General features: G+C 35.6%; 1 protein-coding gene and 1 non-coding gene across 2 annotated transcripts in view; one reads left to right on the top strand and one right to left on the bottom strand.

Annotated features, from left to right (window-relative positions):
* Positions 1-26,323, top strand: part of LOC134658170 (uncharacterized) — a 126,816-nt gene that overhangs the window by 84,450 nt on the left and 16,043 nt on the right. Inside the window, exon 4 of the mRNA XM_063513782.1 lies at positions 13,176-13,223. The gene's annotated coding sequence lies outside the window, so the exon portion shown is untranslated. The remainder of the gene's footprint in view (positions 1-13,175; positions 13,224-26,323) is intronic.
* Positions 11,163-11,235, bottom strand: Trnad-auc (transfer RNA aspartic acid (anticodon AUC)). The gene has a single exon. It is a non-coding gene; the product is annotated as a tRNA-Asp (tRNA).

Raw genomic sequence — 26,323 nt, 5'->3', positions numbered from 1 at the left:
AGGACCTCCAGCTTTATAGGCAGTGTCACTATCGAGTAGGCATGGGTCCGTTTAAAAACACATGTTTTCTTTTTAATACAATATGACTTGATTTTTTAATCCCTAAATAATTACTTAGGGTCTTAGTCAAAGCACTATCCCCAAAAGGAGGTGAAATGTAGAATAGAAAGTGATGCGTGTGAAGCGTGCGAATATAGATGGTCCATTTTAGTGTTAAGCCCGGTTCATTATAGGTAGTACTGTATAATTTTGCATAAATTAATATTTATTTTACTTTTTAATTATGAGGACGAGCATAAGCCAAAATAATAAATTTAATTGATTGTGTGCAAGAAGTAGGTTAACAATCTGTGAAGTAAATTGAACACACGTGTGTGAGTTGTGGTCGTTTCAGAGGATTTATTTCCATGACGGAACGTTTCTTCTCGTTATAATAGTTAAGTATATAGAAAACATCTAGATTGTAGATCTATTTAGGTACTCAATAATATTTATCTAATGAAAACACAAAAGTTGGTACATAATCGTGATAGCAATCAAAACCATGGGTCAAAAGCGATCATTAAAACGTAACTCAAATATACAATACCGCACAAATAACGGTCCAAGATTCGATTCCCGGAAGGTGCTCGTTACCGCCGAATATGGGGTCGGACGTGATATGTTTCTAGATAGTCTACTCTTTGACCGAATATCGAACTGTATAAATAAGCAATAACGGTGTGTTTCCAGCACTAGTGTCTTATTATACTTAATGGAAGTAAATATACTGCCCATCTTTGAATTACAGCAAAAAGGAGGGCAAGTATTAAGATGCTCACTTATAGGTACAGTCAACATCAATAGTCAACATCAAAAGTACTTGGCACCCTCTCATAGTCAGCAAAAACGGAACACTTTTAAGATCACTGTCCGTCTGTATGTCCGTCTGCGTTAAGTCCTTTTTTCTCAGAAACGCTCAAAGGGTAACAAGCTGAAATTAATATCAACTAGGGCTAAGGGAAAATAGGGCTTTAAAGACAAGGCCGTTTATGTTCTATTTATGAAATGATAGGTACATATTTTGTCGCTATCCTATTAGTCTACCCTTCCCACCCCCCCCCCCTTCCCTTCCCTTTGACCTAGAATCCTAAACAAGAACAAACACTTCAATGATCTTTATTTCGCAAACTCATCCTTGCCAATTATAATTTTTCTATTAGGTAAGTAACTACGATAAATACTACTGCGTTGTATAAACATAAACTATGGCAAGTTTTTGTTATGAAATCCTGTGTCAAACTCAGCGTGCCGTGACGTCGCTAAACTTGTCCGACTCACAGATAACGGTGTAGACATTCAGTTTCTAGATTTGTTTGACCCGTGACCCAAAGTAGCCCACAGGGCCGGGAATAAGCCCAGGTCGGGTCAGCGTTAACTATAAGCCCTCGGGCACTAACGGACTGCGAAATGGTGTGATTCAACGGTTGACGTTGATGGCAACTTCGCGTTATGACTATCTGTGGAATAAATGGCCTAGTCTGTTTGTTAACGGTTGGTTATTACAAACGTTATGGTCAAAACAATTTAATATTGTTTACTAGAGCAGTTAAAATACATGAAAACCATGCCGGTGCCTACATTTAGAACAAATAAGTAATTCGGCATGTTTTTAAGATCCTGATACACGAGTGCCTTTAAAATAGATAGGAACACAATCATAATTTGGACGGAAGAAAATTATGTAACAAATAATAAACAAAAATAATTAAAAGAAGGGTTACGAGCGCGTAATGATCCATTACGATATTTAAGATACAAGCGTGAAAAGTAGGAAATTTGCAACGCGTGGCGATAAATAAAATTATAACACGACCGAAGGTAGTGTTTGGTTGACGCGAGTTGATAATAACCTATTCGCACGTGAAACATACAACATTTTAGAGTACATATAGCTCTTCAAGTGTTCGGAAGTAGCAACACATACTTATACTTTACTTTACTTAAATTAATTATCTACTATTATAAATACTGGCGAAAATTGTCATTAATCCTGTAATAAGTGTATCTAATTTTAAATGACTGAGTGACTATATATCACTGACAAATATTTTCACATGTCTATATTGACTGAATGTATAATGGGAAGCAATGTATTTATATTAAGATCCTATTTTTACCATATGTTCATTGTGAATAAACGATTTCATTCATTCATTCATTCATACTGTGAAGTAATTAATTGTATATAAAGCAAAAATAAATACTTCGATTTACCACGTACTTACCGCACTAAACAATCGCTTCAACATAAATAAGTACAAAGTAACAATATGCTTAACGCAGGAGCGTGTAAATACATACCGTAGTTTATGGGCCCTGTCGGGATCCGAACCCGGGTACCGTCGTAAACTAGCCTTCCGATGCGTGTATCGATTTACAGCCGACCTGTCAAATATCCTGCCGTTAGACCTTCGGTTTATCGTTAAACTTTCCAACCACCTTTCTTACCAACTCATTGAGTGTCCTTTCTTGGTTATAATTTCTACATAATTAGCATTTTCCCGATGGCGTACGAAAAAAGCAAGTTTCCTTTATATTACTTGGTTAGCCGCTTGTTTACGTTTAAAAACTCGACTTATAACGGTAAAAACGGTCGGTACATGTGGGAAGGCACATACTTGGGAATGTTTAACTTGATGAATCATTGACAAGTGTCCTTAAACTGTGAGGAAGGTACAGAAGGAAAAATCCAGTATGTTTTTGACAGCTGGATACATCGAGAATCCTGCTATGGCTACCGTGCATTACGTGCGTATCACGAAATTCATTATTTAGGTCACTTAACTTTCTATGATTTAATGCATCGCAAACATCTTTTTTTTAGAGCTATCCGGTGACATTGCTGCGTTTTACAAAATGACTCATTAACTCATAATATGTTTATGGCTCATCAATGTCACTATTTCGCATGCTTTCTAATAGAATTTTGGCAAAATATTGGATTCGACACTAGCTTAAAATGCAATGTAATTTTAGGACATTATTCGAATGGATTTTCCATAGAGTACCTATGTCCAAATTCACTGTCTACTCTAGTTGATTTCATTATTGAAGTGCCATATGATATGATTATAGATTTTGTGATATTAATATATTATGCATCAGAAGTTGTTATTGGGCGAATGTTCAATAAGATCTTCCTTGTCCAATTAGCCACTTTTGCTGCTGCCCGTACCTGTTTCGGTATATTATTCTAAAAGATTGCTGTCTATTACAATGAAGACTGATTCCCGTACATACAGTATTCCCCTAACACCTAATCACAACTACATGCATATAAACGTAACCTTCAATAGGTACTTACACTAACTCCAGGCCCATGCCAAAGACCAAGTTGTAGGTAAAGGTATCAATGCCGCGTTGGCTAGAACTTTATGGCCTTTTTACAGCCCCCATAAAACTCTCTTTGTCTTCAGCCATTAAATGTCAATTTCCAGGTAACATTAAAGTTAGTGGACGGCCTAATAAAGCCTCTACACATTTGACAAAGAAATGCAATTTTCTTGAGCGCTATACTGATTTTCAATTTATTGTTATCGGAAATACCAAAATACTTTAACTCAGGTATCTAATTTAAAATCTAGTCTAGATATTCGAATAAATCTACCTAAAGTGTCATTCAATAGAACTTGCTAACTATGTAAACAAACCGCCATACTAAAATTGACACTGAATGTCAATTTACTAGTAACTTTTGTTTACATAGTTTGGTGTTTTGTGATTTCTTGTAACTATGACTATATTGCAGAGATTCCTTATTTGTATATATTTAGACTGATTTTTAATTTTTAGAAAATATCATATTAGACAGATTTATTGCATGACGATTTCGTCATGTCATGAACTGGATTGGTCGTTGTCACCTAACGACTATTACTTTTTTCAACTGTTTCACCGGGCGGCCCTCAGATTTCGTAGACCGAAGTGAAACAGACATTCCAGATAAGGTGTCGAAACTGCAACACCACCACAAACTAGTTTAAAAATGTAGTTCCCGAGTTACGAACACAATCAAGCTTCGAGACTTATCGGGTTCGATAACGTAGAATTATTGCGTACGCGGTATTCTAGATCTGCGTACAAATAATACGAACAGGATTTCAACTTCATATAAACACAAAAATTTAAATTTTCATATTTTATTTATTAAATTGACTAATATTTAGGTGACTCGTAACATTTGGACTTTAACCTCTCGTATGCCGAACGTTGACCCGTGTAATTGAATTCAAATTTAATTTTTAATTACTTACAGTTTAAAACCTATACCGTGTAATGGGGTGACTTTTATAGTTTTAAATCGGTAGCAAAGTTATCATTACTCTTTATTTACTTGAACTATTCGCGTAACTTGTTATATTACTATAAATTCAAAAACAATGGCTTAAACGGAAATTTTAGAGCTCCCCGTTTAACGGTATAATGAAAATGTGGATACCTCATAAACAAAATACAGTAATAATACGTCATATAACAATATTTGACACATTATATAGTTTATATACTCCCGTACTTTTATTTGTCATTTAAAGGGTCGTGCACACACCTTTAAACCCCTATCTTATAGTTGTGAAGACAAGTCTTTAGTCTATTCCCCAAAAAAGTATTTGTATTGTATCTTTTTGGCATTTTTACGATACTTCGTGTAATCACCACTTAAAAAATATTGTATGAAATACATTGTTGCCAACCTAATTTTAATTGTCATCTCTGACAGATGAGTGGACCATAGACATGTTTTTTTTTCATGTCATTCATTCTTTTCCCGCCCGTACTACTTCTTGAATGAATAATATTTGTTAAATTTACAATTTTATTTCAAAGTAAGTGCTTGGTCGTAGAAAAAGTATTGTATGCAACGTTGTTTAACTGAGTCAAAAAATACTCGTGGCGTCTTTATTAACAATTTTCGGCTTCGCCTCAAATTGTTACTCACGCCACTCGCCTTTTTTGACCTCTCTTAAACAACGGTTGCATAAAATACTATAATATTGATAATATATACAACATCTTAATTTTTATTACGAACTTCACTCATTACCTTTACTTGGGATAGTTAGGATTAGGCAAAATCTTGAAGAAAACTTCTCTTCTTTGTTGTCTTATACAAGTTGAAAAACTGCACAAAATACATACATTCTGTATGTGTGGGCCTGATCCCGGCGCGTGGGCATAGGATGTTACGATTTATGACTAGGAATAGCCTTCCGTGTTGGGAATAGTGGGCCTGTGTGGGGTCTGTGCCGAAACCATTATCTCCTTGTAACACATAAGTACCTACAGTTGGAAAAGCAGCTTGATATGTACTCTAGCATACAAACTTCCATGCAGTGTAAATACTAAAATAGGTACTATAAATATGAATTAAAAGTTATACTGGGAAGCGGGGGCGGGACACTTGAAGGGAGAATAGCATTTGTCACCTGTTGAATGTGAGAAGAACACTTATTTAAACTTCCATATAAATCCTGGAATAAAAAGTAATCATATATAAACTGTCTATTGATTTCTTATAAAAGTACCTACCTGGCGGTAGACCGCCACTCATGCTAGAGCATGAGTGGCGTTCTCGCGCGCGAGTCCATACTTGAAGTCGCGCTAGATGTATGGAGTCGCGCGCGAGAACGCAACTCATGCTAGCGGGTCTGGTCGATACATATTGAACGGAGGAGTGAGTGAACGGGGGATAAGATATTGTAACTGAAAGACAAGTTGGATGAAAATGTATCTTGGTTTTCAATTATAAGTCGGTACCTAAGTATACAACTGAAAAAAAAAACTAGTTTTATCCAAATCCCAAATACATACATACATGTCATTATGACATCAGTAGCGCCACACCGGAAACACTTAAGCATCATACAAACTTCACTTTCCATAACGCATGACATTATTTCCGTCCATTTGTTACGTTATGAAACTGTCAGCTGTCAAAGTTGAATACGGCCGTTTGACCCGTGGCGTAATACTGCGACCTTAACGGTACGATTGAAATTTGTTAAGTAAATACGCTTGGTATTGTACGAGTCGTTTAGCATTGGTGCACACGTTGCGTGATAGAAATTATTCAGTTATTCTTTACAACGTAACTATCAAACATTCAACGTTTAAGATAACTTCCAGGAAACAGTTAAAAATAATTTTAGATATTTACTAAATTTAAGTCTTCCTCTTGATTGTTAATTATTACAGACTCTAATGACCCAACCTGTAAGTATATAATTTAAACGTTACGTTTTTTAAACCATCTCATTAGTTCAACCAAAAAGGAATATGACAATTAAATATTGTTTCATGCCATTTTCCAACAAATTCTCATTTTTATTAAATTGAAGCTTTACGTAATTTAATGTTGTGAATAATGGACAATATTTTACTTATTATATACGTACAACCCCTTCTAGCACATCTCAATGCGCGACTGAAGTCGCACGCAAGTTAAAGTACCCGTCTCTTTGGAGATGCCGTCTGTGTCTCGCGAGACTGTCGACCTGACAAACAGTCGTGCCAACCCATGCTAACCGCGCCGAGTTCACAGTTGTCGAGTTATACCGTAAAATAGAATTGCCTCATTAATTGTCACTTTCGTCATAAAGAACATTCGTTGTCAAAACGATTACGATGTGATTTATTTACAACTCGTAAATGCCCTTGCTCACGCCCGCTTAACATGCCTCTTTTACTACAAACTTAGTTTTTACTTCTTGCCTAACGGACTTTAGGTAAGAAACTTGTTTTTTATTATTATCTGTATAAATTGGTAATAATTATGTCCGAAATATAAACTTAAATAAAATGTGTCCAGCAGTAGACATAAATATAAAAATAAGAAATCACTAAGTATTCAGCGGACGCCTAACAGTTCATGCATCACCCCTTTAGGCCGAAGGTAATATATTTTTCACCTCAGCAGCTCGAACAAACCTACTTTGATTCTTAAAAACAGTGAGCAAAATGCGATTTTGCTCACTGAGTGAGACAAAATGACATTCAAGTGACCTTTATAGTCAAATGTCATTTCAACATGCGGGGTCTAATAAAAGTTCGAAATACTTGGGTTCTATTATCTCTGTCCCTTTCACACTGTTAGCAAAAAGAAACAGACAAAAAAAAGTTAAAACGACATTCAACAGTATATTCACGGTTTATAATATACCCCCGAAAAACTTCAGACCGCATCGTTCCAAACCACGTACGAGAATGAATTCTTAATAAAAATATAAATAAAAATAAAGTTTAAGATTTGATAAAAACTGATAAAATACTATATTTTAGGTATTTTATTGTACAATTAAAATAACGAACTCAAAAAATACACAGATCATCACGCAAAATTAATTATTTTACTTTTAAGAATTTCTACCATAGTGTCCATAGTTGACAAATAGTACAAAAAAAAGTTGTCGATTGAAGTGTCAGTTAATATTTGTTATTTCTATATTATTTTAATGGAATTTATTATTACGTTTTGTTTTTGTGTTCCATTGCGGTAATTAAACTTAATTGTTTGTATATCTTAAGAAAACATGAGTGCAGGTATTAAGTGATGAAGAAGGATTACATTTTTCAAGTTGTCAGTGCTCACTGCGCTGAGTGAGACAAAATGACATTCAAGTGACCTTTATAGTCAAATGTCATTTCAACATGCGGGGTCTAATAAAAGTTCGAAATACTTGGGTTCTATTATCTCTGTCCCTTTCACACTGTTAGCAAAAAGAAACAGACAAAAAAAAGTTAAAACGACATTCAACAGTATATTCACGGTTTATAATATACCCCCGAAAAACTTCAGACCGCATCGTTCCAAACCACGTACGAGAATGAATTCTTAATAAAAATATAAATAAAAATAAAGTTTAAGATTTGATAAAAACTGATAAAATACTATATTTTAGGTGTTTTATTGTACAATTAAAATAACGAACTCAAAAAATACACAGATCATCACGCAAAATTAATTATTTTACTTTTAAGAATTTCTACCATAGTGTCCATAGTTGACAAATAGTACAAAAAAAAGTTGTCGATTGAAGTGTCAGTTAATATTTGTTATTTCTATATTATTTTAATGGAATTTATTATTACGTTTTGTTTTTGTGTTCCATTGCGGTAATTAAACTTAATTGTTTGTATATCTTAAGAAAACATGAGTGCAGGTATTAAGTGATGAAGAAGGATTACATTTTTCAAGTTGTCAGTGCTCACTGCGCTGAGGTGAAAAATGTTGTGTACTACACGAGATCAAAGTTATTTACATCTCGTGCGATTCTAAATTAGATTTATATTATAGAATCTTTCGCTTGCACGGGACTCAAAATAAGCACTCGAAGAAATATCAAACTTTGATCACTTGTTGTACAAATAACTATTTCGAATGTTTCTATCAACCTATGTGGATTTTGGGAAGGATACTTCTTTCGTATAAAGGTGAAGTCGTTGTTGCGGTTATACGCTGTAGGTAATCATACAAGCCATTAACTTCAATGACATAAAATATGAATCCGATAGAAACTAAAATATTTCGAAACGATCATAAACGTCCGTAATATTGCGACGTCATAACTTTATAGTTAGTGCTGCGCTGCAGAATTATTCCTGTTGGACGAAATATATGCACACTCATAGTCATACTTACACGAGTATACCATTTATTTTTGCAGTGTTACAATAAAGCATTTTATTATTCTTATAATACACCATCGCCCCGAGCACATAATATGGAAACATTAAATACCACTCAACATAGTGCAACGATGCTGATTTTCAGTGGACCCTTTAAGTTCTGAAAGACAGCGTCGTTGAACTATAATATTATTCTATTATTAGGTATATTATTATATTGATAGGAGTGCACTTAAATATGGCTTAAAATGTAACCTCTTCAGGCCAAAAACGCCTTTTGTTTTTAGAGTTAGGCATAATGGTTTTATTTTATTTTACCGTGGGTACTTACTTATAAATAAAATCTCGTCTCCCAAAACATTTCTCTTTCCAAAAGCTTTCCGGAAACGGCACATCACTATTCGTACCTACCTAACATAACACATACAGAACAAGTTGGTATAACCAGACAGACGGACGTATTGACAAGGCTTTTGACCTAACGCCGGCTAGGAGCAGGTTACCAGCGTCAGCGAAAAAACGAAAAGTATTTCATTCATAAGTAATTATAAATACTTTTTTCATTATACATGCTCGTAAAAGGGTGGTATTTTAGTATAATTTTAGTACACTGTAACTATTTATTTAAAATCAGGCTATAAATAATAATAATATGTACCTATTATTTCAAAAAAACTGATGTAGGTACACTTATGCTTCAAGTGCAATAAGAACGTTTTTATCTGAAATTCTGATAGAGAGGTGATTATTGCAGATGAAGCATAAGGACCCTTCTCTGTTGGAAAGCCACATATCGTATTGACTCGAGCGAGACAGACGGACAAATAATAACAAAGTGACATCATTTTGACATCAAAATGTAAGTTTTAATTCGCCTCTACCCAAATGTTACAATACTAGCGCCGAACCCAGGAACCTACTCATAAAGAGGCCTACTACTTTCCTTAAAAGAAAGATCTACACCCGCTATCCGCTCCCAACAAACACCATGGCCAACCAATGCAATTGACCGTTCCGTTAATGAGATACTAACCGATATGGGGCCAAAGGTCAGCTCTTGACTTTGCTTGCTATATACAATTATACATGCGACCGCTCTAACGTAATCATAATCACTATAACTCGGGGATTCAACGACGGTGCTTGGTTGTATTGTTTGGATAGGAAATGCACAAGCTAACGGTTTTTGCGTCTGTAAGAATGCCGAACATTTTTTGTTACGTTAGATCCACAGACGTTACACTATACTTGAGTTGCATCTAAATGCGTCTTTGTTTTTAACTTGCATGCAAAAAAAATCGTAGGTACTTTATAATAACACTACTTATCTTCCCATAAAATGGTTAGTAACATTTTTTCTAGAACTTTTGCAAAAAGTAGTTGAAAGCAGTCATAAATTCAACCTCCACTCCGGATTTTACTGCGACATAAATCCTTAGTAAAATCTAGCCATTTTATAAAACACCTGGATCGTAAACAGCGTATAACGATCCAATGCGACAAATGCGATATTGTTAAACGTGGGTGGTCCTTAACTTTATAGCTCGAATTAAAAAATAATATTAAGATTGTATTTATAATAATAGCTTGTTTGCTTCTCGTGGGTTTCAAATGGTCTTAAAGCTGAGAATTTCACAATGAAAGAAAGAGATCATGTGGGTGTATCTAGCTTGTTCAACGATTTATTCACTGTATAACTCATTTTACTCGACGAATACAAGCATTGTGGTAAAAGACTTCATAATAATTCCGTATTAGACTTTTTTTCATAATAACAGGTCTTCATAAAAACCGTGTGAGTGTGGCACTGGCATAGGTATTTCGAATAAAAACTTTGCCATTTTGCACACCCTTGTATTTACTAAACCATGAGTAGGTAGGTATCTACTAAACATAAAATCAAATATGGTTTCCCATTATATGTTACAATTTCTTGAGCGATATCCAACTTCGTAAAAACGTGATTTATTTATCCAGTTAATTAAAAATATAGATTATTAGATAGATTGCTATTTATTCCAAGCTGGCCAAGCAGAGGGCGCTGCAATCAAATCGCCCGACTAGTTCTTTACGGACATGACAAAACTATAAGGGTTCCGTTGTTTTCATTTTGGCTACGGCCTAAATACTACTTAATTAATAATTATTAGATAAAAGGTTTCGTACGCAGTACTGTAATAAGTAGTTATTTATTGTAGAAGAAGGCAAAGTTGTGGTTTTATCTCCTCGTGGTAAAATTGATACACGAGTGAGCAAAAGATTCAATCAAATCAATTACAAATACCTATTTTATTATTCAACATTATTTCTTAAAAATCAAATCCACCAGCCAACTGAGCCAACACGAGGAAAAAAACTTAAAATTTGCATCATATTACCTACTTCACCCCTCTTGTGAACCAAATGCAACTTTCTTATCACTTTTAATTTTTAACAAGCAGAAACGTCTGCGATCGATGCTATTAAGCTTAGAATAAATTTAAAAGTGGAAAAATCACTGTCTTGGGTGAGACTTGAACTCACGGCCTCTGGATCGATACTCCAGCGCTCTGCCATCTGAGCCACCAAGACCTCATCCATAGCCAGCAAATCTTTCCACCATATGTGTCAAGGGGACCCGAGCGACATTTACCGTAAGAGCGTTACACTTCTTGAACGGCTACCGGAGTTCCAAGTCATATTGGAAATTCACCAGTTACGTTACGATGCGCTACCCACACTATCAAAAATGGAGCCTTTACAAGCTGGTGCGGTGAAATAATAATTTGCATTGCTGCTACTAACTTCACTAACTTGTACTCCTCGTACTAGGCCAGTGCATGTTGTGCTATTGAGGATTAGAGTAATCAGCGAGGATTACAAGGCCACTTCATTTACGATTACCCGTTAAAATCGTTAATCGATCTTGAGCTGTAGAGTGTAGCTAGCTCATTAGGTCAAGTTAATCTGTGTAGGTACCTAGTTACTTTATGGGATTACACCTACGTTTATACGAATATATATACATTATGGAATCCACTTACTATCCGATACCTACTTAAATAAGAATGATGAATATTTTTCCATTTTTAGTTTTAGTTTTTGTCGTGACGCCGCAGTCTGTTAGACTCAAGACTCGTTCCCGTCTGGTCATACAGTCATGTCACTTTAAAGTTTCGGGCGACGGGTACATTTCACAAGATCTGAATCCTAATCCATCAAGATTTGAGGAGTTCCTTCTATTCCTCATGGAACCCATCATCAGAACTGGACCTTGACACATGTTTCTTAACTAACTTAGACGAACGACGAACAGACAGACAGACAGACGGACATGGCGAAACTATAAAGGCTCCCAGTGACTACGTTGAACCCTAAACCCTAAAACTGTAAATTAAAATAAAAATACCTTCAAATAAAATTTAAGTAGTAGCGTAGACTTCGTTTTCAAAATTATTTTCGTCAAAAGTTTTATAATAGGGGTATAGAGTCCGATCACGCTACGTTTTCATGAGAATTGCTACAGCCAACTCAGTGCAAAGTTAGCGTAGCCGAAGTACAATGAAGTATACTTTTAGTCTAAATGTCAAAACAAGGTTTATAAATTTTCACCAATTATCAAAATATGTATCTAACATGTTTGTGGCAAAAAAGGAAAAAAACGGCATTAGAGTTCAACATTATTAGGTATGTATGCACATTAGTCGCATTTGATAAATACCTATCAAATTCAGACGGACGAGAAACAAGAAATACCTAATTAACAAGCGAAAAAGGTCACGTTAAATAATGTTGGTAGCTTTATTATAAAAATCATTACAAGGTATATAATCTTTGTCTGTTGAATATATAATACTTAAATTCTTATGGTGTAAATGTAGTATCATCTGTAGTAAACCTGACTGTAATTAAAAACAAACAACAAACGTGTAGGTAATACAAAACTTCATACCGAAGAATCATTTTATATTTCGTCAAAAATAACTTATTTGATCTTCTAATAAACCCACGACTTCTCGTCCACCGTCCACCGAGAAATCATTATCTAAAAACTTTCAACTCCATAGTCCAATTGGTTGTTATGATACAAGTGTTTGTTTGGTAGAGTCTGTTCGGAAAGAGAAGAGACGTGAAATGTATTATGCCCCGTACATTCCACGACTCTTCTTTTTCCGCAGAGACTGCTTAATTAATTAAGGGCATAACGCCATATAACTAAACAAGCGACCCGAAAATATGAAAATTGGTAGAACTACCCGTGCAAAGCCGGGGGGCTTTGCACGGGTAGTTCTATTAATTTTTACAAAACCTTAACAAATAACAACTAAACCTTCCTCAAGAATCACTGATGAAAATCCGTTCAGTTTTGAGTTTATCGCGAACATACAGACAGATAGACGGGGCAGGGGACTTTGTTTTATAAGGTGTAGTGATAAAACAACTGCTTTTGTTTTAAAGTCAAAATGAATTATGTAATATTGAAACGTAATATTAATTATTAACGTAATTAATTGTCAGTTCATTGTCAACAGATTCTCAACATAACTCCTGAGGATCCTCTAGCCGCGTCTTTTTATAAGGTAAATTTTACACACTTTTATATCTGAGTTTGGTCATTTGCAACATCATTATTACAATATAGATTTATCTAAGTACATATATTTAAGAACAAACTGCATTAAAAATTACTATTGTAAAATTCAAACCAACGTAATTTTATCTTATCTTATCAATAAACTTGGCTTTGCAAAAATAAACTTCTATAAGAACAAGCCCAGTTTAGCTACGTTAAAATCCCTATGCAAGAATTTGACTGGTAATTACACATAATATATCTATGATTTAGCAATATAACATCCTTCAAGTATGGATAATTGAATGCTTTACCCGCTAATTGTCGTGGCCAAGGTTCCATGTCATCAGGTCATCACGCCGCTGACGTCCGTTCAATGGTTCTGTGATGACATTTAATGACCTGTCAGCACGTGTCGAGAAGCAAAAAGCAAATTAGTGTTATTTGTACATTTAATGAGGGTTTGTCCAGTGTTGAAATTATTTGAATGCTTTATGACCTTCCGATGGAAATAAAATATTTTTGATATTTGGTTACATTTGCAACATTTTAGGTACCTATATGTCAAAGCATACCACTGGATGGACTTTTCTATCAAAACAAACGCTTAAATATAGGAAGGAAAGTGTTTCGGAAGCAAGTTTTGTTACATGGAATGATTTCTTCTTCTTTCTTCTCTAACTTAACCCAAATCTTGTGAGGTTTGGGAACTGGTGGGCTATTCCTTGATAGAAACAGGATCGAATTTTTAAATGACATTTTAAGTACGGTATATTTAATTTTAAAATGCCCATTATCGTGGTACCCTACACGTATAGTACGTATCGATAGCTACTCTGAATGATCCATTTCAAAATTCAGCCTATGTACAAAATTACAAACACTCGACAAACTTCATCTTTTTGTCCAATAAAATACAATTTATCTAACCTAAAAGCAACCTTTGCTAATAATCAAAATCGCACTCACAAGCTTATTTATAGTGCGAAATACCTGCTCCGTTGTTCCTTATTCCAGTAGTCACATACGTTGTTGTAAAAAGGATGTAAGGGCCAGTCTTCTCTTATCGGAAACCGCCCTTTAGATGCCGGCGGGTAGTGTAACAATTAAACGAGCGTTGCTGCCCTCTGCCGGCCGTTCAACGCGCTCCAATTAACTCTAAATTAGCCACTCATCTCAATCAATTCCGAGTGCTTATTGGTGGCGTGCGTCATAAGCTCAAAGCGATTTTGACCTTTTTCAGAAAATTGTGCGGAAAGAGAAGAATCGTGGAATGTATTGGGCCCCATACATTTCACGACTCTTCTCTTTCCGCACAGAATCTATATGGTACTATTTACGTTTTACGGAAAACTTGTGTTGGGTCGTAACATTATCTACGTAAATGCCTCCTCTGCCTCTCTCTCTACCTCCGCATGCGGGTAAAATCCAGTTACCGTTGCTCATAATATTTTTTTCACTTCTCATGCTCAAAAAGTGCATTTTATGCTCTAGAGCATAAAAGTAAAATTTTCTTCTATAACTAAGGTAATCGGTCTCAACAGCCAAACAGTTAAAACATATTGCACAATTTTACTGAGCAATAAAATTGTGTAGATGACAAAACTTGTTATATTATTTTATTTTTGCTACAATTTATTAGAAATCCGTATTTTCTGTCATTAAATTTAGTAAATCACATAAAATAAGAGTCGATTATCGTTCAAAAATGCTCCGAAATGTTTGACTTGGCAGAAAACCAAGTGTCTGAAACTCTGACCACATGTTGAAAATTTAAAAAAAAATATTAAAAAGTTAGTTGGCGGGAATTGGTTATGTATTATGTTCTTTCGCTTTACGACAATTTCGTGGTGTAAATTGCCGTGAAAAATGTGTTTTATTTTCCTCGCAATCGAAGTGAAAAGCAGAGTGTACAACAAGGGCATAAATGTCAATTTTTACCCTCGTCTACTATTTTGGTCTTCGCTTCGCTCAGACCAAAATATTGCCTCGGGTAAAAATGGGTCACTTTATGCCCTAGTTGTACAATCTACTATCGTTAACCCGTTCACCCGCTCCGTACACCCGGCACCCGCTCAAGTCGGCGAAGGGCCTAATGCTGCTGCTGTAGTCGCGTCATCCGAATGGCTCCGTCAGGTTCAAATTGTGACCTAATAATAAAAATCAAAAATGTGATGAAACAAAAGTCCACAATTTTTTCAGAGAAAACAAAACTTTTAAACGTCACATAAGATGACTTTACAATATTCATCCCTTACTCGTACAATTAAAAATATAATTAACTTGCACCACGCGCCTCAGCCGCTCCAGGAAGAAATTAACTCGTAAGAGAGCACTTCTGGTTTCAGATAGATCGGAATTGCGTGTCCGGCGAGCAGGACTCGGCACTCTCCGCAGGGTTCCGTGAAGCCAGAAACTCACAATTTAATTTATCTACCCAACTAGACAACTCGTCAAGCATCAATTCGGGTTCATCTAAATTTCGTAACTTCAAAAATCCACTAATTTTCCATCTGTCCTTTTATTAGCGCAATAAACAAATCTCACGTAAACGATTCTAGGTATAAGCATAGAGAAATATAGTAAGACAAGAGTGCTCACACTTTCCGGTCGGTGCTACATCTATTGTCAAGTAGCAGTACTGATAGTTCCGCTACTCGATGCTAGATGTAGACACTGAAATTAATAGTCTGAACTGATGTATGGAGTGAGCACTCATGTCTTACTATATTTCTCTATGGTAGTTACTAGGCTCCGGATTGGAGGCTATTAAGCTTTACACACGCCAAACTTAAGGTGACGGTAGAGGTGGGTAAATTTTCAGATTCTGTCAATTTACCCCATTTCACACACAAGCGCACTTCACGCACACTACCTCACTTTACTGGGACAGGTCATTGACCCATCAAGTTTTTTTAAGATTGCGTTTTGAGTTTAGTGTTAACCACTGACCTCTTTTGAGGAACAGAAACTGTAAAAACGTTCCATTGAAAGAAGAAAGAGAAACAATACATTAAATCTTGCTCTCCTTGTCTGTTCATGTCACACGTGACGTATTTAAATTCTAATTTAATTCATTTGATTGTTAACTATTTTCTGCATATTATGGCTTTGTCGAGATACGCGTTTTGTAAAGTTAAACCGAATAAACCCAGATGTCATTAAGTCAGATGTAAAATGTTATTTACTACTCTATACGGTTATTCATAAGGCGAAAAATCAATTCAATTAAAAATTTAAATAAATAAAGTTTCGGCAGGGTGGAAATTTAATTAAGGCCGACAAAATAAAATTTAATAATATATGTCGGCTGATGTACCCCTAAGATCTTTACAGATTTACTTGTACGAGTATCCTATATTCGCTATTTATTTGCTATTAAATTTATAAAATTAAAATAAATAATTAAATATTATACTGGCATTCCACCGCTATTATTTCAGTGCTGATTATCTTCGATCGTAGCCTTGATGATGTAGTTGTACTTACACTTACGGCGGTAGGAGCGGCAATGAACCCCGCGCAGCGTAGAACGAGAGGTGCGTTGGGATAAGTGCATATACATATAATTCTTCGTGCGTCTGTCTGTCTGTCCGTCCGTCTGTCACAGTCTATTTTCTCCGAAACTACTGGACCAATTCAGTTGAAATTTAGCACACATATGTAAATTTGGCACACAAATGTAAATTTGTGACCGAAAGATGGACGTGTAACGTAAATAAAATGTATTTTAGAGAATTTGAAATACGGTAGCCATTTTTGGGGGGGGTAAATGAAAAAATTAAAAAATATGTTTTTTAAACTATATAGTGTTACATATCAAATAAAAGAGCTCATTGTAAGAATCTCAAACATAACTTTTTTTATAATTTTAGGATTAATAGTTCAGCAGTTATTCATGAAAATAGCCAAAAAATGATCATTCTCCGCCCACTTTCTCCGAAACAACTGGATCTAAAATTTTGAAAAAAATACACAAAGTAGTTCTTTACCTATATATGTCAGGAAAATCTATAAGAAATGTGCAGTCAAGCGTGAGACGGACTTAATATACGGAACCCTTAGAATGCGAGTCCGACTCGCACTTGTTTTTGTTTAGCTCTTATTAGGTTTAAGGAGTTTTATGAGTGAAAAAAGAAGTTTTTTGTTTTATGTGCCCGCGTTATTGCCGATCGATTGTGTTTTAAACGATAATTAGACAAAAAAACTTGTTTTTCACCCAACGAATATAGATCCCCATGACACATCTTCCAAGTCGCCTTTGGATAGGCTTAATTTTAAAAATAATTGAAATAATGTTCTATATCATTCATACTTGCAAAAAAAGACTAAAAATAATTTACGTGACCAATGCTTATTATTAGTAAATATCTTACAATTTAATATCTGATATATCACACGATACAAAAAAATGGCCGCAAAGTTAAAAGTTTATTTATTTACGTTACTAGTCCATCTTTGGATCACCGACTCTTTGTCATATGTGAAAAATGTGTACCAAATTTCAATTGAATTAGTCTATTAGGGGCAGACACACGAGTGATCTTAAAAGGGATTTTTTTCTTGAATGATTTGTATGTACTTACCCCAACGCACCTCACGTTCCACGCGGCGCAGCGTAATCAGTAAGTATCTAATAATTAGTGTCCGACCGAAACACAAATTTCTGTATATATAAATATTGTTGTCCTACTTGCTCGCCAACTTTTGGTCTTTGTCACATAGTTTAGTTTCATAATACGAAGTACTATTTCGTATGTTTCGGCCAGGCCGAAAGATTCGGCCGTTTTTTGGCCGAAACCGAAACTACGGCCGAAACATGATTTTATGGCCGAAACCGAAACCGAAACCGAATCTTCGGTCGGACACTACGAATAATCACAATGGTCTTAAGTACCACAGACCCTACTGTCGCTTAAGTCCTTTATGACAATCTCTGCCTATTAGAACTTATAAAAAAAAAAGAAACCGAGTAATTATATCCAACTACCGAACCTGCTTACAAATTTTCTCGAGATATTTGAGAAATGTGATATGCAAAGGAGAACATTCGAACAAACGAAAGTATTTTTGCCCAAGCTGAAACGGAGACCTTCGCCTACGCTCGGTCAGTGATGGTTTAGGTACAGTCAGCTGCAGGTCACCCCTGCATAGAAGATTGTATGCAGGGGTGGTACCTTTTCTCTGCAGCTGACTGTACACCTATAAAAAATTGTTGTACCTGCTGCAATTTTATACCGGTACCGTACTTTATATTTCAACAGGTATAGTACCTTCAAAACGAAGCGGTATTGATAAATAATAACGGTACCGTACCGCCTATAAATAATAATAATAATTCAGCCTATATACAGGGTGGTCCAAACCTTGACGTCCAAAAATTTTTTTTTAGATTCCTCACGTCGTGGGCTATCAGAATATACCCCATGTATGTTAGCCGATTTTTCGTAGTTATCGAGTTATGATTTTTTTTTACTTTTAACTTTTCATATGAAATTCCGGGGTTCCCATACAGAGTGGCTAAAAAATAACTGCATTTCCGTTGCCAGGGAGGTTTTGGGATTATACTGAGCAACTTTTACAATGGGGCCAACCCCGAAACCGCGAAAAAAAATTACCCTTCCATAGAAAATGGACTAGCCAAAATGTATAAAAAGCCAATTTTTTTTTCGCGATTTCGGGGTTGGTCCCATAATAAAAGTTGCTCAGTATAATCCCAACACCTCCCTGGCAACGGAATGCAGTTATTTTTCAGCCACTCTGTATGGGAACCCCGGAATTTCATAGGAATAAGAATAAGAATAGAATAAGAATAAGAATTGTTTATTGCCACATACATGAACATAAAATAGAGTTAGAATTACTTACATAATAAAATAAAACAGTTGTTATCATATACAAAACAAAAGTGAGAAGATCTTTGTATTAGGCAAAGGGTTCCAGTCTCAGCGTGTGCCGGGCCTAGGTGCCCGGCGCTGGTTTTCAGACCGGTCCCAGACTAAGGACGGTCGGAGAATATTACCTACATAGGAAAAGTTAAAAGCTTAAAAAATCATAACTTGAAAACTACGAAAAATCGGCTAACATACATATGGGGTACATTATGATAGCCCACGATTTTTGGACGTCACGGTTTGGACCACCCTGTATAGACAATAATCTCAACGCTAGCCCAATGCGGATTGGGGACTTCACACACAGCTTTGAATTTCTTCGCAAATGTATGCACTACGAGTATGCAGGTTTCCTCACGATGTTTCCTCCTTCACCGAAAAGCTAGTGGTAAATATCAAATGATATTTCGTACATAAGTTCCGAAAAACTCATTGGTACGAGCCAGGATACCAATGAGTTTTTCCTTACCGCTTATACCGTAAAGAAATAATGCAGTCTCTGCTTTGCACGATTATTGTGTGGACATAATTCTTATAATCACCGAAACATACATACCTCTACGCACAGAATGTCATTGAAATAAAACATTGTTTTTTATAGTAAATTAATATAACATTCGATTTATACACATAACAATAAGCAGGCCAGGCCGCAGCGATATTGGCCTGTAAGCTTCATCTCGGTCTCCAAATCCGCAAAACTCGCTGGTACTAAATGCTGGTCTTGCCGTTATTAATTATCTTGATTCTTGAAGATTATCAGAACAGCACGTTACGTAATCGCATACATAGACGGAACGAACGTCAACAAAGTAGGTGTAGACACTGCAGGTCTTTAGGTATTAAACGAATTACGCTTCGTATTAATAGATGAGTAATATTTAAATGAACATATAATATTCTCTAACATAAATACAAGATTACAATTAATTGACATCAAAAGTCATTGACGTACAGAAGTCATATACATTTTTATAATGACGCAAAATTGATACCAGCATAATGAAAATCAATCCCAATCAGTAAAACGAGTCTTTAAACTTTTTTCATTTTAAGCGGGTTTTGAAGGAACAAGTTACTTAAATTCGATTGTAATCGTATTGTTTTAGGATAATTTACTGCTGTTTTCGACCGTTACGACCCGTAAATAACAACAACTCACATTTAAAATTTGACTGGAGCTCGACGTGATTATATTTATTTACCCTATTTTATGAAATACAATTTATCTACTGGTATACATTTTCGTATGCGTATATGATGAAATGTCTTTATTAATGTCAAAAACGAGCTATGACGATGTACACGTCTGCTTCGATGCAAGGCCAACGGCCATCTGACTCGAAGAAGAGTTTTGAGTGATGTCGTCAATGTATGGAAATTATACGAAAGTTTACATTTGGGATTGAATTTCTGTGTTGTATTTGTGAGTAAAAATATAAGTAGATAATAATCTGGTAGTTTAGTTATCTAGCCTTCAAAATCCCACAACAACTCAATTACTGTCAAAGACAAAACTGTAATGCGTCTTGCTCAAACGGAACTCCATATTTTGATTTTTGGACACTTTTAGTGTCGATTTGTAGAGAATTACAGGAAATAAAAAAAAATATGGCGTGAAGAGCCGGTACACGGCTTCTTCGTGAACAGATTTGCGTATAATTTAATGCAGTTATTAATCATTCATTGAACAAATTGATTGCACAAAGTGAGGTCTAAATCGAAAACGTCATATACCGTCCCCTTAATCAGAATCAACTCAGTTGCAACATAAAACGGAGGTTTACTAATATGCGAATAAAATTAATCAAATGTACGAAAAAGATACGGAAATTAGTAACTTGTTTATAACTTGATGCACAGTTTTTCTAAGAATGCTACGAGTTGTCAATTTACGAGTAGATAGATGCTTACATCGATTATAGAGTAATTGCACAGTATTAGATAACTACAAAAAAGTATTCTTAGCGTAAAAAAAAAGAACGAAGACCGACGATTTGAATCTTTAAGTTAATAAAGTTAGAAAATATACCTACTAATATTCATTAGATGAGACTCAGGAGACCGAGGTGAGTTAAAACAGAAATAAGTTGAAAAAACAATTTTGCTGTATTTATAATCGTCTTGAGGCAAGAATGCATATTGAGGGACCATCATGAGGTGGTACGAGGCTAAGTATCGTTTATTCCACCTCAATAACTCAAAATTGACGTTGCTTCAACCTACCCCTCTCTTAATCTCTCTCCAACTCTCCCTCTCTTCAACTCGGTCTTACCTATTTTAAATTAAGTAACTCTATTGTAAGGGTGGTTGCATGATGTTTTACTTTCATCATTGCAGTAAGTTAATTTTTATTTCGACGATTCAAAGCTCAGGGCACACAAAACGCATTACGGGTCTCTATTGTTTCCCATAAAGTTTTAAGTCATACTGTATTGTACTAAACTATGAAATACATAATTTTTAATAGGTAGTTATTTAATTTATATTAATTCTTTAATTTTACAGCGCATTTGCGACTAGCAGCTATGCTTAATGCTGTATAATTCATCTACTGTTAAATAAAAAATATAACCTTAAAAAAAGTAAAACCGACTTCAAAAAGAATAAACTATTATTCCGTTTTATATGCGCTAGCAAACTCATTCGTTTGAAGTCGATGCCATTTTCGTAAAAGTGGTTATAAAATATGCAACGTTTAAAACTGTCATTAAGAAACTTGACTAGCGCTCCTGTTCCTTAATTTATTCTTTTTTTATCCCGATTCCCTCGATATTATTATATGTAGTTAATCCTGGTATAAAAATGTATATTCGTGGGAGCGGCGCGTAACGCCAGCAGGCAGGCCGGTATAATTGGCCGCTGCATATTAATTTACCGTACACCTTCATTACTTTATTTTGGTCCAGCTACATGTAGCAAAGTCAACTTGCGTCGCATTATAGCTAAAGCTTGTATACTGAAACAGTGGATTCACTGAATCCACAATAGCCTAATAAGTACATATTTGAAAAGCTTACGCATGTATTTCTTTAACAAACTCTGCAGCTCATTTAAGTAACGTCATTTAATTTTATGTTGTACTTACCTACTATTAATAATCTGGGCAAGGGGATTGAGTTATGCTAGTTGTCAATTATAAATTACTTTTACAGTACATATGGTGCTACTTTCCCGAACTAGTGCGGGAAATAGCACTATCCGTGCGTATGTCGAAAGTTTAAAGTGCCATATGTACTGTAAAACGTTGTACGATACACGTGCGAATAGGTAATTCGCAACTCGTGTCGATTTAAAACACTCCCTACGGTCGTGTTTTGATTTATCTTACGCCACTCGTTTCGAATTTCCTCTTTTCCGCACTTGTATCGTAAATAAATATATTCGTAAAAACACAAACACAGAAAATAAAATTATATAAGTACCTAAAATATAAAAACAAAAGAAAGGGAAATAACCAAGAAAAGGAAATTGAAATTAAAGTTTTTTAGTAAGAGAGGGCCTTAACAAATGAATACAAAATATGGTACAAAATGAACTCGCTGTTAGTAGTAAGTGTTGGAGCCGCTGGGAAGGGAATCGCGTCGGTTTTTTCTGGACAGGAAGAGACGACCGGTTGGACCGTTAAGGCCAGTTAGCCCGGCATATGCAATCGATTTATTATGATGCTACATTGTCAGGCTGAGCGGCGAAATGTTGCTAAACTTCACAAGTACACGAGTTAATTTTACATAAATGATTTGGATTATTTCTAAACATTATGTCGCGTCCACTTGTGGTATTTCGCATCTCACTTTTAGTGCCGTCGCACCCAACCACTTTCAGCGACAATGTAAAACTAAGTAAAACTTTTTTTAATGTATAACGTCATAATATTTACTTAGTATTAAATTTCCACTATTACAAATAAACAAAAATAGCACATTTAATGTAATAAAATGTTTAAAAACACACTTATTCCACAAAAACAAGTAGTATCTCGCTGGTTCTGTTTCCATGTAAAAACAAAGTTACTGCAACCAGTACCGATATCATTTTTCCCCGCAGAATCGTAAATAGGGCTGCCAAATTGGTCTAGTCCTGGACAAATCAAGCGGCCATAAATCTGATGGCATGGGAACCCTGGCTTAGCGGCTCGTCACAGTTCTGGGCCACAGATCAAGCAGTGCCATACGCGGAGCGGGAGCGGGAACACCGTTTATTGTGTTTATATTTATTAGCTATAGCTACCAGCAAAATAGATACTTTATGTTACAGCCAAGCATTACTCGTAAAACTAACAATTTAACGAGGTCAATATCGGGCGTGCGACAGTTGGAGTAATTTTGGGATTTATATACACACTAGCCTTCATCCGCGTCTGCGAACGTCTCGCTAAAACATCAGTCTTAAGAATGGCATACTACTAGTGATGTCGCGACCCCAAAGGATCGGAAACAAATTGCCCCAATCGCGTTACACATTAGATATGTGGCAACCTATTAGTAGAGCGACAGGAACAATTTTGGAAGCTAGGAAGGGCACGCGGTACTGCCACATGTCTCTAATCTAGAAAATCTTGCCTGCGTACACACATCCTATGATCCTATCCCAGTTAAGGACACGATTAAGCCACAAAAGTCCCAATCGCCACTGCGGCAGGTGTGTGAGTGCCGACCCTTTTATAAAGCAAATTAATTTTGCCTCAGTACCTTTCTACTGTTTTCATGGCCCTAACCGTAGCTCCTTATTTGTCTACAACCGATCGAGTACAGTTAGACGCAATATTATCTAGCGAGCACAATAGCTCTAATCGTGCGACCGAGTCGTGACGTACAGTCGGCCACGGCGTGCTCATTGAAAAGTGCGCTTTTTTGATACAGTCGTGATAGCATCTTGGATAAAACCGATAAGGTTTTGGTAACAGTAAAAAACGATGAGAGAGACTGCTTTTAAACAAACCCTAATGTTTACAAATGTTTTGCGTTGAAACTTTGCAATTATACGAGTTTTGTTTATTTGTGCGGTTTATTAAAGATTAGGATAATGCTATTAACCGCCATACTTTCTCGTTTATATTGTATTTTTATTACAAGCTTTTTATTTAATTTGCCCTGTTACTATGTTAATATGTTAGTGTATGGGTCAAATCTTGGAAGCTAAATTTTACCCACTTACCGATTTCCAATTGAGCTAATATTTTGCATAGGTACATATGTAGAGCTGAAACATTGAGCTGATCTGATGATGGCGATAGGAGGTGGACCTTAAACGCATTCGCGCTACATTTTGTTATAAACTTTATAATCTTTATATTAGCCTAGAATGTGTGCAGTAGGAACTTTGCGACCTCATATGCGAACTATTAAGCGCACAACTTACTTTAAATACTAGGCCATTTATAATTATGTACCAGAAAAACTATATTTACACTCATATGAAGCTGGACAAACTATTATTACACAGCAGTTTAATTACATTACCTATCTTATTAATTACCAGCTGTAATAAGCGACTTACTTATTTACTTTTAGGACAGATAAGCACTTTATTTTGCGTTTAAAAACTTTTTTTTTAATTTCAAGATATTCTTGTACGTACAAGTAGCATGCTCTTAAAACTTGACCTAAACTAAATCAGAATTACCTCATTAACGGAATTCGCATGGTTTTTTAATCATACCTACCTAACAACTGTCCTATTCTTTCAGCCTTATGCTTTCTCTTTTCTTCTCCTTTTTTTAGGGCTCCGTAGCCAAATGGCAAAAAACGGAACCCTTATGGATTCGTCATATCTGTCTGTCTGTCTGTCTGTCTGTCCGTCCGTATGTCACAGCCACTTTTTTCCGAAACTATAAGAACTATACTGTTGAAACTTGGTAAGTAGATGTATTCTGTGAACCGCATTAAGATTTTCACACAAAAATAGAAAAAAAAACAATAAATTTTGGGGGTTCCCCATACTTAGAACTTAAACTCAAAGGATTTTTTTTCATCAAACCCATACGTGTGGGATATCTATGGATAGGTCTTCAAAAATGATATTGAGGGTTCTAATATCATTTTTTTCTAAACTGAATAGTTTGCACGAGAGACACTTCCAAAGTGGTAAAATGTGTGTGTCCCCCCCCCCCGTAACTTCTAAAATAAGAATGATAAAACTAAAAAAAAATATATGATGTACATGCAAACTTCCACCGAAAATTGGTTTTGAACGAGATCTAGTAAGTAGTTTTTTTTTTAATACGTCATAAATCCCCTAAATACGGAAACCTTTACTCGCACTTGGCCACTTTTTTTGGTTTTTCCCAACAGCACACTCGAGATAATAGACAGGCTTTTTAAGTTTTTGGCAGCAAGTTAGGCTTTCCAGCTTTCCATCTTGAACTTTCTTCTGATCCCACTTACACTAATTTGCTATTTTAAGAATCAATAGAACCTGAAGTGCAATCCATTTACACTTCAGGTTCTATTGATCTTGAGCCACAATAAGTTTGGTTCGAGACTACGAGAGGATGATGTTTAGTTTGTCTTATTCAAACTTTGCTACGTCACTAGGTTTATATTTATACGTGAAAAATCACAAGATGAAAGCATCTTGCCCGTTCTTATATTGCCTGCTCCACTGCTTGCTCATTTTCTGACACCGAGCGAAACTAACAAACGAGCGCCTATCCCGTTGTTATCGCCGTGATAAGCTCGATAGAATACGCCTGCTGGTAGGTACGGAACCCAGCCGCACATGGTAAACGTATGACCCGTATACGTTGCGTAAGTTAAGGTCAACGTACACGGACAATGGCACCCAATGCGCTGCACGGATACACCGAGATCTAGACCACATGCTCTCATGAGCTCTTAAAAACATTTTTATTTTGTTTTTATTCCATACATGGAAATTCAAGAGCTTTATTCACTAGTTAGGAGAAAGGTATAAAAACAATACAATTATTAGCAAATTGATCTTAAATTAAGACTTTACTTTATTTATTATACAGTGTGTAAGTCAAATACGGGCAATAAATTAAACCAGATATAGAATTTACCCGTCTTATCATTAATTAAGATGTTTTTTTAAGTTACACTTAATTATGACCCCGTGATTAATTTTTTCCACATGTACCGAGCAGCAATGTACTGTAAACATTAAGAAACAAGATGATAATGACATTACGAGATACGAGCTTTTCATAGTAACTGCCAACAAGCGTTGACAGTTACTTTAAAAAGCTCGT

This window comes from Cydia amplana, chromosome 2 (assembly GCF_948474715.1).
Source record: "Cydia amplana chromosome 2, ilCydAmpl1.1, whole genome shotgun sequence".
NCBI classification, from domain to species: Eukaryota; Metazoa; Arthropoda; class Insecta; order Lepidoptera; family Tortricidae; genus Cydia; species Cydia amplana.
Note: the sequence above shows the minus strand (reverse complement) of the source record. Positions and strands in the feature narration are given on the sequence as shown.